This window comes from Camelus dromedarius, chromosome 29 (assembly GCF_036321535.1).
Source record: "Camelus dromedarius isolate mCamDro1 chromosome 29, mCamDro1.pat, whole genome shotgun sequence".
NCBI lineage: Eukaryota > Metazoa > Chordata > Mammalia > Artiodactyla > Camelidae > Camelus > Camelus dromedarius.
Genome location: NC_087464.1, coordinates 24,499,517 through 24,513,753, shown reverse-complemented (window position 1 = coordinate 24,513,753; position 14,237 = coordinate 24,499,517). Strand labels below are relative to the sequence as shown.

The 14,237-nt window shown below is 37.1% G+C and overlaps 1 protein-coding gene across 9 annotated transcripts in view; it reads left to right on the top strand.

Moving 5' to 3' along the window:
- Positions 1-14,237, top strand: part of NEO1 (neogenin 1) — a 158,089-nt gene that overhangs the window by 30,125 nt on the left and 113,727 nt on the right. The gene's annotated exons all lie outside the window — the stretch shown is intronic.

Sequence of the window (14,237 nt, the reverse complement as noted above, 5' to 3'; positions counted from 1 at the left end):
TTTGGGTCTTCTGCCCATTTTTGGATTGGGTTGTTTATTTTTTTCTTATTGAGTCCTATGAGCTGCTTATATATTCTGGAGATCAAGCCTTTGTCGGTTTCATTTTAGAATATACCATTCTTAAAAGTTTAGTTTTTCAAATTATGAGAGTGAATATATTTTGTAAGTGTGCACACTTACAGAGATAGTTTTCATATAGAAATTAAAACTTAAATTCTGAATGTGAAAAAATACCAGTAGGAAGTTATTCTGACCGTAACTGTGTGACGTGTGATTCGCAATCTGTATATTACTCTATTGATTTTGTTTATCATTGAGTGCAGTTTACACAGTATACCTATAATGAAATTGTTCTTGAAAATATGTGCTTTAAATTTTTCATAGGACATATTTATTTATGTCAAATAGACGTCTTGTTTTACGAGGTTAGTGAAACAGATTCCTTTGGTATAAAAGTAGGGAGGACTCTCAAAATAGTAGTCAGGAATCCGTTTTAGATGCGTTTTAGCAGGGTCACATGTATGTAGTTACCGTTAAGTCCTGGTTTGCTTGGAGCAGTTTGTACCTGTTATTCTAGTATAATTATTTTTAGTGCCCCCTTTCACTCTCAAAAATTTCCTGGTTTGAATAATAAATTATGTAGTCACCCTGTATTTATCATAAATTGGGCCTTTTCAGAATATAAACTTGTCAAAAGCTTTGAACCAGGCTTAACTGGCTAAGGAATTTTAAGATTGGTGTTTGGGAATTATGTGCGCCCAAGAAAAATACCATTTTTTGACATCTGGTAATCCTTTGTCAAACATGGTTTTCCAGTGGTAGCTTTGAAAAAAATCTGGTTTTGTATTTGTGTGCCAACATTTTAAAATCTGTTTTCCGCTTCATTCAATTTCCTTTAACAAAGTAACGGGACAACATTTATTGCTTCCTCCCACTGAGACCATGTTTTCAGATCTTTGAGGTAGTGCAAAAAGCAGAAATTAATTTCCACGTCTTGGTATGTATAGATAAAATTATGGACTCAGTAAATTTAAGTCATGCTCAATTTGTGACAGACGTTTTGCTGAGAGTCACAAAATGAAAAAGGAATCCAAATACAAAGAACGCTATTTCAAGAGAGCTAGAAAACGGTCTGCATAACACGAAACTGGGGGTGTTTAACAAACTTACTTTATGCGTACTCTGTTCTAGGGTCTAGTCTAGGTTCTGGGGATGAGCATTGAATATGATAAACATGGTCCTTGCCCTTATGGAGCATTCAGTCTAGTGAGGAAGACAGAACATTTAAATACATACTTTACTAACATTAGGCATTAAGTACCCAGAACTTAAAAGTACTAAAGCTGTAATATCCTGGTGTGATATGTTAGGAATCCACTCTTTCCTGTATAATTTACACGAACTACACAGACTAGATGTGCCCAAATCTTGTCTGGGATTGAATCAAACTAAGTGCATTTTTATTTTTCATTTGTTCTTCCTTACACATTCTATGTGAGTTCCTAAGTAGGGTTAAATTTAATCAAAATATCAGAATTATAGTAACCACCTTTCTTACCAGTGACAAATTTATAAAATGCTCAGTTATAAGTCCAGTTATATAGAAGCTTTATTCTGGGTCTGCACCAAAGTGAGTTAATCTGAACTTTTTTTTTTTTTTTTTTTTTGTGGAGGGAGGTAATTAGGTTTACTTATTTATTTTTAGAGGAGGTACAGGTACTGGGGATTGAACCCAGGACTTCATGCATGCTAAGCATGTGCTCTACTGCTTAAGCTATACCCTCCCCACAAAAGTGAGTTAATCTGGATACACCAAGCAGTGAATTTGTTGTTTCCAGTGTGGGAAGATTTTTTTCTTCCCATGTGGGAAGACACATGGGAAGGTGCATATAGTGTATTGCAGTAAATATTCCATATTTAAAGACTATTAAATATTCTAAGAATTCCTGAAGCTGTGCTGTTTAGTATAGTAGTCACTGTCTACTTGTAGCTATTGAGGGCTCGAAATGTTATCTAGTTTTGTGGTTTCCTGTGAATGTAAAATATACACTTGATTTCAAAGACTTAGTATAAAAAAATGCAGAATTTTGCATTAATACTCTTTTTATTGATCTCATGCTTAAATGATACTTTAGATATGTTTGATGTATTCTAGATATATTTACTATATTTTAAATATAGTAAAAATTTATTTCATCTGTTTAATTTTTACCTGACTACTAGGACATTTAAAGGTACATATATATGTGGCTTTCATTATTTTTCTCTTGGATAGCAGTGTGTTGAAGTACCTCCTAAGGACCTCAGGTCCTTTCGAATGTAATACTTTTGGCCTCACATTCTCAGTTTCCATTCAGTCTCATGCACTCTCAGGGTGGGAAGTGCAGTTGGGTTTCACATCACATTGGCACCAGAAATGTGATACTATGAGACTGCCTCTGTATCTTTACTAAAATTTTTTTTCTCAAGTCCATTTGCTTGTAATTCTGTTGTTTGTAATCAAAAGTGCCTTTACTGGGTCATACACATGTAAGTTTTATTTTCCAAACAGGATTGTAAACTTGAGGACAAAGATGTATTTGTATCTTGTATTTCTTGCTACTGGCCTACTGCGTTCTAAAGGTGATAAGTGCCAGAACTTCACCACCATCCACAGCAGTGATTTTCAGAGTTACTCAGAGGAGAGAACACACAGAGCTATGCTGATCTGTAGAAGTGTCATGGAAAAGGTAGAATTTGAGCTTTGACCCATAATAGTAATAAAATTACCTGGCATGGTAACACTTGACATTTGCAGAAGGCTTGAATGGGCCATCATACTTTTGCTGTCATAGCGAAGGTGGATGAAGCTGTCCAAAAGTCTGTTTCAAATCAAAGCAGTGCAGAGAACACTGACTAGATCCTGAACTAAAGACAGAAACTGAAAAACCAGCTCATGGAGGTCACCAGACCTGTAATTTACCAGCGTCTATGGAGAGAATTTCATTGTAGAGTTTTATGTTGATATGAAGTCAGGATTGTCTCAATATGATGTAAAAGCTTGAGTCGTGAAGTTAAAAAATAACGATATAGGAGACTGGGGAAGGAGAACAAGCAGTAAGAAGGCAGTGAGAGTGTTAGAGCTATGATGCCATTTTATTTTATTGCTTCGTTTGTTCGTTGTTTGGACATTGGAAGCTCTTTTATTTGGTTCATTTGTCCCTTTGACATAGCTCCATCTCAGGTTTTGGTCTGTTTTGTTTTTGGCTTTTTAAGTACTTCTTACTTTTTGTCACTATGAGCTGATTCAAACTCGTCTTTTATATTTGCTGCCCCAGACCTGGAATTAGCCATTTCTCCATGGAGTCCTGGTTTCTTTCATAATAATTAAAAAAATTTTTAATAACAACTTTATTGAGATGTAATTTACATATCATAACATTACCTGTTTCAAATGTACAGTTCAGTGGTTTTTAGTGTATTCGCAGAATTGTGTAGCTGTAGCACCGTCAACTTCGGAACATTTTCATTCCCATGAAAAGATACCTTGTTCCCCACCAGCCGTCACTTTCCCATTCCTTCTTTCCCACACCTGTCCCTTGCTGAGATAACACTTCCTGGATTTATCTAGTCTGGACTTCCCACTGCATAGTACCATATTGATCATTTTGTCAGTGTACCATAGTTTGATCAGTGTGTCCCTTTTTTGATGGATGCCAGGGTTGTTGCCAGGCTGTTTCCGCAAGTAGTGCTGCAGTGAATAGTCTTGCTTGTACCTGTTTTCTTATTTTGGCCAATGTATCACTGGGACAGATTCAGAGACTTGGGGCTGCCAAGTCAAAAGGTAAATGCATGTATAACTGTGCTAGATGTTGCAAACTTCTGTTTCCAGTGGGTGTGCCATTTTGCATCCCTGTCAACCTGTTGCCCTATCCTTTGCCTGTAATGTTGTAAACATTTGGATTTTAAATTTTTTATTTTATCTATCTACCTGTCTATCTTTTGGTGGGGAGAGGTAATTAGGTTTTTATTTATTTATTTTAATGGAGGTACTGGGGATTGAACCCGGGATGTCTTGCATGCTAAGCAGGCGCTCTGCCACTGAGCTGTACCCTTCCTGCTCCCAACATTTGGATTTTCACCATTATGACAGGTAAGAAGTTGTATCTCAGTGTAGTTTTAATTGGCATTTCTCTTATTATGAGTCAGGTTGAGCATCTTCTAAAATGATTAAAGACCATTTGCATTTCATTTTAGTCTAATTCTACATCTGTGTGAAAATGGTGAGATGCAATTACAGTAGTATAGAAAAGTCTTACTTTACCCCCACAAATGTATTTACAGCTGCTTGGTTATTATATATATGCGTATATATGGCTTCAGTTTGAGTATTTTGGGGCTCATGTCTTATCCTTCTGATACTATCAACATCATTCTTGGATTTTAGAGGTCTCCTCCCCGCAAGATTATGTCACATCAGAAGTGTGTTATCAAGAGATTAAGAGATGAGTGAATGAAATATGAATTTGTGACTTAACACAACAGCTTCCTAATGCAGACTTGAGTTAACAAACCTTTGAATTCAGTTTATTTTCATCACTAAAATATTGTTGAATAGAATTCTAGAGCCTAGTCTACTGACCTTGTGAGACTATGACATGACCTCTCTGAAACATCTTTGTTTTGCAACGAGAGCTTGTACACACATAACATTCTTTGCAGAAAATAGCTTTGATGCTGTAAGATTCATTATTAAGGATTCTTAGTCTTGTGTTCTCTGTTATATATATTTAAGTTGTTAGATTGTCCTGTGAGATTTCATAAATACTGCTTTTGCTAGTAAAGCTGCTGACAGCAAAAGCTTTTAATACATTATTCATATGCTGTTTGTTTTTTGTGTTCAAGAATTAATGCATCTTTATGCAGAATTTTTTTTAGCTGAACTTGGTAACAATTTGTAGACATATGGTGGCACACTTGAATAAAATCTGTAATACTTGTTTTCCATATGAGAAAAGTACTCTCTTAGTGATATTTAGAGCAACATCAGCTCCCTAGAACGTAGCTGATGACTGAAGAATAGTGGAAAAGAGCTTTCAAAAATGTGAAATAGTTACTGATAGAAATTTCTGCATTTTCAAGATGGCCACTGAACTTATCTGTTTCTTCTTCACTATCATGTGTATACTTACTGTTTGCCTTAATTCACTGAAAACTTCAGGTCTTGCCTCACAGTCTTCCTGTCCGTTCCGGGTCTCGCCTTGTTCTGGATAATTTGCGTGTCTGCTTGGCTCTGACACTGTCTCCAGTACTTGCAGTGCTTCAACTTCCTCGTCTCCAGTGACGTCTCTTTTATGCCACTTCAGGCATCAGCTTCCACAGCTGCACCCTAGCCCTGTCATCACTCACTCAGTATTAAAGTAATGTCACGGTCTCACCACAGTCTCCTGCCCTTCCAGGCTGCTCACATTATGCTGGCACCATTTTGCCCACCTTGGGTCTCTCCTGTTTATTCCCGCTCCCGCCTGTCTTAGACTCATTCTATTGATGACCACTTGCTGGTGACTTCAACTCTTAACTTCATTGTCACTTTCTACTCATCTGCCTAGAAGAATCCAGTTTTAAGTGTCTGCTTTCTTTTCCCGTTATACTCTGCAGAATCATAGTCTTTTCTTTGAACCGCTTTAAATACAGTTACCAGTCTTAACTGGCTCGCAGGGTAGCTAAGTAATCCTGTTTTCCCTTTTTTGTGCTCTCTTCTGTTCTCACTGAAACTGCTTCATGTGTTGACCACTGCCCGCGAACCTCTGACCCTTCCTGACACCCCCAGCCTGCCCACAGCGTCAAGAGTTGTACTCACCTCGTACTTTAGAGACCATACAAGCAGCTAACAGTGACTCCCATAGCTACCGCTAGACCTGCCTCGGTTAAGGTGGTGACCATGGATCTGTCCATCATGAAGGCACATCCACTTCTTTATACGTAACACTTTGTGGATGACACTGTGGAATTGTGTGACGATCCTTTTTCCAGAAACCTTTCCCCCAGTAGTTTGAACATTCATGAGTAAAGAGTTGATTACTACAGATTTTTAAAATTGAAGTGTAGTCGGTTTACAGGGCCAGTTTCTGGCGTACAGCATGATGTTTCAGTTGTACATACACATGCATATTCGTTTTCATCTTTTCTTTCATTATAGCTTACTACAAGATATTGAATATAGTTTCCTGTGCTATACAAACGAAATTTGTTTTTTTAAATCTATTTTATATATAGTAGTTAATACTTCCAATCTTGAACTACCAGTTTATCCCTTCCCACCCCCTATTCCCCTGGTAACCATAAATTTGTTTACTATGTCTGTGAGTCTATTTCTGTTTTGTACAATTTTAATTAAAAGTTTCTATAAAGTTCATTTATAAATAGGCATTTCTGAGGAAGTTAAAGAGAGGGTGCTGATGGTTGCTTAAAATTCTTTAATTTTTACTGTTTAGATACGGTAGACCAGTTGTTGATACTTGACAGCCAGAAAGGCCTTTGCTTTGATTCCTCGTGTCTACTGTTATGATTCATAATTTTTTTACCCTTTGTAGAAGCAAATGCAGCTATTTTTTTTTTCAGAAAAAACTTGTTTATCTTGTTGTAAAGCATTAATGAAGAGTAGTCTGTTGCAACGCTGACCAATAGAAATATAGTGCAAGCCACGTACATAATGTAAAATTTTCTATGTACCATGTTAGAAAATTAAAAAGAAACAAGTGGAATTAATTTTTAAATATTTTATTTAGATATATCCAAAATATTTTAACATATAATTAGTATAAAAAGTAGTAAGATATTTTGCATTCTTTGTGTATGTACACTGAGTCTTCTAAATCTGGTGTATATTTTATACTTAAAGCAAACCTTAATTTAGAGACTCACATCTTGTATTTTCAATAGCCACATGTCACTAAGTGGCTACTATATTGGATAGTGCAGGGTTAATGTTTATGGTGTTGGGGACAGGGGAGCCAGACTAGCTTGGTTCAAATCTCACTTTCTCCACAGCTAGCTTCATGACTTTGTGCATTATTTATTCTCTTTGTGGTTCAGTTTTATCACTGTAAATGGGGATAATAATCATTCCTACCACTAGGTTTGGAGGATTGAAGAATCCATACAGGTAAAGCACTAGAGTAATGCGTGGCACATAGTACTTGTTCAATAAGTGTTAACTCTTATTGTTATACCTTTAGACTTAGTTCTGTAATCTCCATTCTGTCTTAGAAATACTCTTGCATTTTGTTAGAGTTAGGATTAGGTCTCAGTTCCCTTGTCTTCTGTTTTGAATCATGCTGTTTCTTACCCTCAGTTTCTTACTTTACCTCTTCTGGTGACTTTATAAACCAGTAAGATGAACTCGGTTTTCTAGGACAGTTTTGGTTTCAAAGTTTCACTCCTCTGGTTACTATCACTTATTGAAATGATTGGGAAAACCCAACAACTCTGCAAGTGGCAGTGAGTTAGTGGAAGATTTATTATTGTGATTTTCAAAAAACTGACAGAAGACTGACAGCTACAGTAGATGGGCTTGTTGTTGCCTTTCTTTAAAACTCACACACGCTTCTCTATAAAGGAAGCCTATGTAATTGTAGCATTGAGATAAAACATTAGCATCCTCAGTAGAGGCGATCTTTTAATACCGGTAAGTATAGTCGTATCTAGTTCAGAGTTATTTAGAATGTGTTTCAAATTAGATAATGATCCATTTTTGTATTAAATCAAAGTAACTATAGTTGATTGAAAAGGAGATATTTAATGAAGTTTTATGAAGAAGATAATCCTGTCTTTAAAAAACTTGACAATTTACTGTAATAAGACATGTTTAGTCAGCATACTAATAAGGTATTGCTCATGGTAGAAAAAAAAGTGTGACACTATTTAACAGTCAAAGAAGCATTAAATTACAGCATAAAACAGTGTTGCACTCAGAGCCTGGGACTGCACCTCCAAGTTAACTTTCACATTTATAGTATCGTTGAGCTCATATTTTCTTCAGTATAAAATGGAGAAGTGGAACTGAAGAATCTCCTGTTTCAGAAATTCAGAAAACTCTGCATCAAGTATTAGGTGAAATGTCTTACTCTCAGGGCAGTCTTCAGACCACTAATAACAACAAAAATTGCTTATAACATGAAAGTTTATATAGTTAATGAAAGTTCTATATAGTTGATGTAAAAATTTTTAGATTTTTCTCATCTAGCAGAATGAAAAATGACCAATTAAGATTTTCCCCATATTTTGAGCTGAAATATAAATATTGCTAATATTAACTAGGACTGTTATTAACATACATTTTCCAAGAATTAGAGAATTTTTACATAACTTCGTAACATTGCTAGTACTGTTTGCAGGTTACCAGATTGTACCTAGTCTTCTTGCCAATCATGTAGAAGTTATAAAAATTAATGTTAATTATTTATGGCACTTTAAAAAGTGATACTAAAACATTTTTACAAAGGACAGATTGTAAATCCTCTGAGTAGAAAATTTTTGAGAATGAGGCTGATTGTAAGAAGCAGTGGAAATCTGATGTTATGCAGACTCACTAAGAATCACTGATATTTAATTCCATCTTGGCCCAGGCACCCTTCAAACCTCTAAGACCCTAAAAAGATACAAACAGACAAAATACAAAAACAAACCCAGGTACAAACAGCCAGGAGCAGTGGCAAACCGGAGATCATTTTAATACTTTCTAGCCTTCTAGTTGGGAAGATGGGCCTTAGAAGCCAACAGACAGAACGTTCATTGCTGAGAAGAGCACGTTTAGGTCAGGATAAAAGACGTTTTCAAGAGATAGTTGTCATAGGAGGCCTCTGGGGAAGTGACAGTTGGGTTGAAACAAGACGGATGAGAGGAAGCTAGCCGTGTGACGGAAGACTGGGTGAGGAGCCGGTGTCCAGGCAGAGAGACAGCAAATGCAGAGACTGAACAAGGGAGAGAACACGGCTTGTTCTAGAAATTGAACTGTGTGGCCAGAGTTTATTGCGTTAAAGGGAGTGTGATGTAAGATGAGGTTGCAGAGCGGCACGAACCAGGTCCTGTAGCCCTTTTTGAGTGCAATGGTAATGAATTTGGATTTTATAAGAGGTATACAAGGGAGCTGTTGAAAGATTAGGCAGAGAAGAAAGATGAGTTTTAAGATCACGTAATATTATTTTGTATATAATTGTCAAAATGTGATTAAAAGTAAAAAATGAGGTCCATATTTTATGCGTAACAGTTTCTAAAATGTGACTGGTGGACACTAAGGTATGCTAGATGTTGACAGTTTGGGGCGAAATAGTGTAGGCTTTTCAACTATGAATGGTTACTATTTACTGAGGACCTGCCGAGCAATGAGGTGTAGGTGCTTTTTACATGTATCTTCATAGAAACCTCCTTGAAAGGAAGCCATTATTTCTCCTGTTTTGTAGGAGAGAAAACTGGATACAGAGAGAAGTGTGCTAGCATAGCACAGCTAGGGTTCTGAACCATGCCTGCTCGACTTCGTTTTACCAAAGTTTTTTCCACTGTGGCTGTGTTTTGGTGGGGAGAGGAAGAGGAGGAAGGCTGAAAATTGAAGAAAAGGAAAACACTCTTATTATAGTACATGTTTATTGAATAAATTCACTTATTTTTCATTCTGGGGAGTGGTTGGGAAGGTAGATGCTGTAAGTTAGAACAAGCAAATTGGATTTCCCTGTTAGGACGTTATGATCTTGAAAAAGAATTTCTGATCCAGCTTTGATTAGAAGTTGACATTCGCTGTTTTTCTGCTGTATCTGTACCATAAAGGTTTTCCAAAGCATATGTGTTTGTCAGACAGTTAAAATCACCCATACGGTATTAATAACTAATCAGTTATCTTACCTGAAATCCCCAGAAGAGGGGTTCTGTGTGCTCAGTAGATTCAGTCTTTGGAGGACTTAGCTGCACGGGGCAGAGAGGGGCTGACCTGGAAGCAATAACTGTTATGTGGCAAAGCAGGGTAGAAAACATTTGCTAATGCTTAAGTGTTGTCTGTTCTTAACAGGTAACACAAATGCATTTGGTCGATTGAGCTCTTTGAATGTTGGGTTATTTTAACTTTCTAATTTTCAAATGTTTTGATGATAAATTGAGAACTAGAAGGAAGAGATACTGAACTATATATATGGTGATAGTGGACACTGAGCGCTCAGGAGGGATGGAATTTAGGATTTAGAGACTGGATGGAATAGGATGGTCAAAAGTACCATGAAGGAGTAAAAGAAATACGAAGTCCTTCTAGTTAGTCTTTTAGCTTATAGTGAAGAGAGAGTTTTCTTAGGATAAATAACATTATACAGGATACTTACAAATCTGTTTACCCTTCTGTCCCACATTTCTGCTGTCAATACCTTTGAACCTCTTTGGGCAATAAGACACTTAGATTTCATTTTATTTCTGCCAGTCTTCATGTGCTTTGTGTTATTATTACTTTTTTTTACTCTGGGTACAGTAAAATGTAGAATAATTATCGGCCACACACAGTGTCCAGTGAGTGTTATGATTTGTTGATATTTGGGGGTGGGGAGATTTCAACTGAAATAAGTTCCCCGTGGGTGTTTTCCTTTCATAAGATAAAATTCTATCAGGAAGTGTGAAATATTCTATCAGAAGGTGAGGAATAGTCTATCAAGAAGTGAGAGCTATTCCATTAAGAAGTGAGAAATTCGTAGAGACCTGGGAGCATGGAATAGATAAGATATGATCATTAAGCCTATTTCAGAATAATCTGTACAGTGAGTCTGGCTGTAGTAAACTAAAATTAAGCAAACATAAGTGGATGGGGAATCGGGACCCCGGTGAGAAGCATAGGACAGTTTTTATACCAAGTCAGCCAAAGAGTGAGTGTCTGATAACCCTTCTACTGTGACAGAGGAGAAGTGGTTAAAGACCTAATGGTGGTAGATCTTTTGAAAAATAATCTCCTGTCCTCAACAAAGGATTTTTCACCACCAACGACAAATTTCTTTTGTTACTAAAAAAAAAAGAAAGACGGCAAGAAGAATGTATAAGCAATTCATATTTTTAAAAGCGATAGAGGAATCCGTGGAGTAAAAAGCCTTCCCCCGTACGCTGTCCGTCAGCTGCTCAATGCCACTGCTCTCCCCAGGAGGAAACTGCTGCCTCTTCAGCGCTTAGTCTTCCAGACTTTCCCCTGTGCATGTATATTTAAGTATATGCGTGCACACCCATATACCTGTGTATGTGCATGTCACAATACAAGTGGGGTCATCTTATACACGTTATCAAACTTGAATATTTTTATTTAACAATGTATGTAATGAAACAATATGTTTTGGAAACTGAAACTCTAATTCAAAAAGATACATGCACCCAGTGCTCATAGAAGCTTTATTTACAATTGCCAAGATACGAAATCAGTCTAAGTGTTGATCAACAGATGAATGGATAAAGAAAAGATGTGGTATATGTTTACATAGAATACTAAGCCATAAAAAAATGAAATTTTGCCATTTGCAAAACATGGATCGACCTGAGGTGTATGCTAAATGAAGTGAGACAGAGAAAGATTCATACTGTATGATGCCACTTATATGTGGAATCTAAAAAATAAAACAAGTTAATTAACATCTTTGTGCTTCAGTTTCCTCCTCTAAAATGAGAATGATAATAGTACCTATCTCACAGGGCAGTAGTGAAGAGTACATGAGTGGTTAGTGTGTGGATAATGTTTAGGACGGTGTCTGATGCGTGGAAACATGCCTGCTATTACGTGTTGTGAGCAGGTATCTCACTCTTCTCCCGTGTGGGTAGCTAGTTGCCCTAGCAGCGTTGACCGAGTAGTTCATCCTTTCCCCCAGTTGATGCAGAATGCTGTCTTTGTCACATACGAAGTTTTCAGACATACCCAGCTCTGTTCTAGGGCTCTGTAGCCTGTTGTGGGCTCTGTTTTTCCCAATTTGAGAACACAGTGCCTTAATTACTATAGCTTTATAAATACTGGAAACTGATGAGTGCAGTCCCTTTGCTTTATTCTTCGGAATTATTTTGGTTCTTCTTGGCTTTCTTTGCACTTCCATATAATTTTTTAAAAACTCATTAAAGTTAGCAAAAACTCTGTTAGTTAGTAAGTTTTATTATGGAAGAGAGTGGTACTGATTGACTACTACTGAAATGGAGCCTGAGGTCTCGTTAATACTTTAAGCAGTGGGAATTCTTTAGAAGTTATCTGGCTGTGTAAGCTGAAGATTGATACTGTCTGCTGTGCTAGGTGGGCACTGGGAATATGGTGAATGAAAGCACTGCAGAAAGATAGATCGTCAGCCTGCAGCTCCCAAACGGTGCCCTGAGGCACTCCAGGGCACCTCGGTGAACTTCCAGGAGTGTTTCAGGCTTGTTACGGAAACATATCTGTTAGACACTGTGTGAACTTCGAGGTCAAGGTAGGTCACAGTTTCAACATTTGATCTGTGCTGACTTCATTTCACTGCCGCGATATCTTTTGTGAAGTTTGGTTTTTGGCAGTCGCTGTAATAAAAAGCGAGTATCATGCAGAAATCAGAGTGGAACAGGAAATGTGGATGGCAGTGTCCAATCGGATTTCAAGGTTTGAGAAGCTGTGCAGAAGCCCAGTGGATGCACACGTCCCATAATAACTAGTTGTGGTTATTTAAAAATGAAATAAAAATATTTTAGAATTTGAATGTCGTTTTTTCAAAAGCATACTAACTTGTTAAGATGTGAGTATTTATTCACTCATTTGAACCTAACAAACAGGACTGTTAGGTGATTCTTTTAGCCCAGGGAATTCGTGAAAAAACTACTGAAGAAATAAGGATACCAGGAGCCAGGAAAGCTGGGGACTCTCTCTGCCTTAACAAGTTATTACAAATACTCAGAGATTAAGAACATTTGGAGGGCTGTGTAGGTAGGTTACCGTATGCCATGCCTGCTGGTAACAGGACAAGCTAATCTTGCCTGGGCTTCAGGGACAGACAGCTTTTCTGAGAAAGTGGCATTTTGCTGAGCTTGCAGGAAGACTGGGAGTGAATTGGCGGGGAAGGTGGGTGGGAATAGCTTGTGTGAAGGGAGCAGGTGTGGTGGGAGGCTGCCAGGAGTGCAGCACGCCTTACAGGATGCGGGGCTGCCAGTGACGCAAGGGGAGGGCTGGAGGGCAGGCAGTGGCCAGATCACACAGTGAAGTGGAGGCCAGTTAAGGGGTTTATTTACTGCTTCTTTTGTTTTGTTTGTTTGCTTTTGTATAAAAGGCAGTGGCAAGCCTTTGAGAGGTTTTGAGTGAAGGAAGAGTATCTTAGGTCACCACTGCTGACTGAGGGGATGAAGTTCAAAGATGGTAAATGTAAATATTTAAGTAATACTGTAATCTAAGTAATGTAGAGTGGGTATTTTTGGTAAAATTTTGAAGTGCCTTGATTTTCAAAGGCATTTGTAGACTTTCATATGAGTATAATTTTCATAATTTTTTGAACACATATACTCTTGTTGAACTTGGTTGATGTGGTACAGACTTTTTAAATGAAATAAAGTCAAAAGCAAGATAGAATGCTAAACTTAAAACATTTACATTGGTGTAATTATTTTGTATTTTTGTCAAATGGCAAAAAGTTTGAATTTTAAAATTTATTTTATTTATGTAATTAACTATTTTAAATTGGTAATATGCATAATTTGACCGCCAGTCTAATGCATTTATCGCTTCTAAATTCCTGAGTTGTTTTAATTTGAGTGGTGTAATAATCGAAACATAGAAAAGATATAAAAGTGACTTTTCTTGCTTAACCATTTTGTGCTGCGCTGAGGTTTATATTTTGATTGATTTTACTGTAATTCCAGTAAATTAATGAAATATAAAAATTTTTATAGTACTAAGAAGCTAATTTCTGTAGGTTATTTCTGAAAAACTCCTAAGCTCACTTTCAAGAGTTTCAGTACTTGAAGAATCAGTTTCATATTCATCAAATGGGGTTTGAAACCCCGCGTGGTGTCTGGGAAAGGGCGATCAGCCTACTTGGAATTTGCTTATCATTGTGAGTGTTGGGAAATGTTAGAACCAGTGAGTGTTAGTTCCTTTCCTCCGCCGGTGTACGCGTAGTGTATGTGTAGTGAGTTTATGAGAGAAATACAGCAGGTAAGCACAGAAGAGATACCTTAGTAACAAAGAATCACTGTAATTTTCTGCCTCCTTTACATTCTGTAAAAATATTTCACTTTGAATACAAAAA